Below are 2,607 nucleotides of genomic sequence, written 5' to 3'. Positions count from 1 at the left end.
ACTGTCCTAACCTCTCGGTGCCTTAATATCCTCTTCTGTAAATTGGGGTAATATTTACTCCATGTGATAATTGTAATAAAAACATGGGTCAGTATTTGTAAAGTGCATAGAATACTGCCTAGCACATGGTAAGTGCTGTAAAAGATTTTGTTGAAAAAAAATTTTATATAAATATATACACACTAATCATAAAGAATTAATTCAACCTACTTGTCCCACATTGCACTTAGCAGTCACATCAACTCTAATAGACTAGGTGCCCCAGATAAATACAAGGCAAAATTGTAAGGACAGATAATGACAGAAAAGCTTACACTCCTCAAGTATATACTCCCTGGATTAGTGCTTTTCTCAGAGCCAACTTTACATCCTTGTTTCTCAAGCTGTATATCAAAGGATTTAAGGATGGGTAACAGTAGTATTTAATACCTGAACCACAGAATCCAACCAGAGGCTGGAGGCAGGCCAGAGATAAATGAGGACCACGGGTCCATAGAAGAGCAGAAGTCAGGTGGGCACTGCAGGTGGAGAAGGCTCTGTGCCTGCCTTCTGAGGAGCTGATTCTCAATATAGAGATAACGATGCGAGTATAAGAAGTGAGGACAAGAAGGAAACACAGGAGTGCCACAACACCCACGTTGGTGACACTCACCCTGTGAGCTAGAGAGGTGTCTGCACAGGCCAGGGACAGCACCACCGGGATGTCACAGAAGAAATTGCCCACCTCCTTGGGGCCACAGTAGGGTAACTTAAACACAAGAAATGTGAGGACAGACGCATGCACACTGCTCCCCATCCAGGTGCTCAGAGTCAAGATGGCGCACACCCTGGGGTTCATGATGGCCGTGTACCGCAAGGGGTGACAGATGGTGGCAAAGCGGTCATAGGCCATCACGGTGTACAGGAAACACTCCATGCAGCCCAGGAAGTGATAAAAGAAGAGCTGGCAGGCGCAGCCCTGGTAAGAGATGGTCCGGCTTTGCCCCAGTAGGTAGAGCATCATTTTGGGGGAACTCACGGAAGGGAAAAAGATGTCAAACACTGACAAGTTGCCCAGGAAGAAAAACATGGGGGTGTGGAGGTTGGAGGAAGTGAGGGTGGCCAGGAGAATGAGCAGGTTCCCCACAAGAGTGAGCAGGTAGAAGGCGAGGAAGAAGACAAAGAGCACGTGTTCCAGCCCTTGTGTGTGAGGGATTCCAGTGAGGAGGAACTCGGTCACTGGAGTGTGATTCCTCATCTTCACATCTAATCACACCTGGAAGATCAGACAGTGGTCTCATTGATATGCGCTTTCCCCAAAACACTAAAACCTGCACAGAACCCAGGGGAAAGGGATAACATCTGTATACTATCCATAAAAATGGAGAGGAGAATGACAACCCACTCCAGTATTCTTACCCAGAGAATTCTATGGACAGAGGAGCCTGGTGGGCTGCCGTCCATGGGATCTCAAAGCATTGGACACGACTGCATGACTGAACTGTCCTGAACTGATTGATGTGAATGATTCTCAAAAATGCTCTCACCATCATAACTGGAATAGCAGAAAACTGAAAACCATCTAGTGGTAATACAGGAGAATAGGATAGAAATGATAGTACTTAATGCAGGCAAAAGCATGAAGCAATTAGCAATATTAAAAACAACTATCTTCCTTCAACATAAAATTCTGTCTTTCAATAGAATTTACACGTGCAATATAACAATATGTATGGATACAATTAAGGTTTTTAAGACTCAGCATCATTAATTAGGGAATATCTTAAGAAAATCCATGAAGTTAGCTAAGTCAGTTTTAGCCCAGACTCCAATAGAGCCAATTCCCATCTTCTCTCACCTGCCTCTACTATGTATAACCCATCAGATGAGGAGAGAATGTTCTAGAAAGAAGACACCTACAGATGGAAAGGAAAGAGTGGGCTTGGGCTGGAATCCAGGCTCCATGTCCACCCTCCTGGTTTCCTTTCCTTTTAGATGCCATGAAACAGGAGGGCCAGGGTCTGAAACCAGAAAGGCTGAACACACCTCTTTGTCAGAGGAGTGGCATTCATTCCCTGAAGAGTGAATAGGCATTTTGGGTATTCCTTTGGGACCGTCTCCCCAAAGAAGATATCTATAGAACAGAAGAAGCAATTAGACTGGAGACTTTCCCCTCCTTCCGCCTTCTTCCCTCCTCTTCTTTACTTCACTCTATCTCATTAATTCTTAGACTAAAGGTAATTATGCAAAAGCATTTGCCTATTTTCAAATCCCTTTGATTAACAGTCACTCTTGGATATTTTTTTCCTTTAGTAGACAGCCATCCATTAAGTTCCAATATTTGAAATTGTCCAGTGATACTGTGTTGAAAGAACTGAGTTTAAAGAAAAAGCTGGAGATTAGGAAAGGAACCACTTAGAAACGAGGCAATAATCCCATCTGGTGTTGACAAAATTTCTTTTTCTATAATTAGTTGGATAGTTTCCCAACATCACTTCTCAACTGCCTCAATTAATATCTTCAGTTCAGTTCAGCTCAGTTCAGTCACTCAGTCATGTCCAACTCTTTGCAACCCCATGAATCGCAGCACACCAGGCCTCCCTGTCCATCACCAACTCCCGGAGTTCA

The 2,607-nt window shown here is 43.8% G+C and overlaps 1 pseudogene; it reads right to left on the bottom strand.

The window, feature by feature from the left end:
* Positions 1–319: 319 nt before the first annotated feature.
* Positions 320–1,237, bottom strand: LOC105002011 (annotated as a pseudogene).
* Positions 1,238–2,607: the final 1,370 nt, after the last annotated feature.

The sequence above is a fragment of the Bison bison genome, unplaced genomic scaffold (assembly GCF_000754665.1).
Source record: "Bison bison bison isolate TAMUID 2011002044 unplaced genomic scaffold, Bison_UMD1.0 scf7180017864388, whole genome shotgun sequence".
Classification (NCBI taxonomy): Eukaryota; Metazoa; Chordata; class Mammalia; order Artiodactyla; family Bovidae; genus Bison; species Bison bison.
This window is presented reverse-complemented; position numbering and strand designations above follow the sequence as displayed.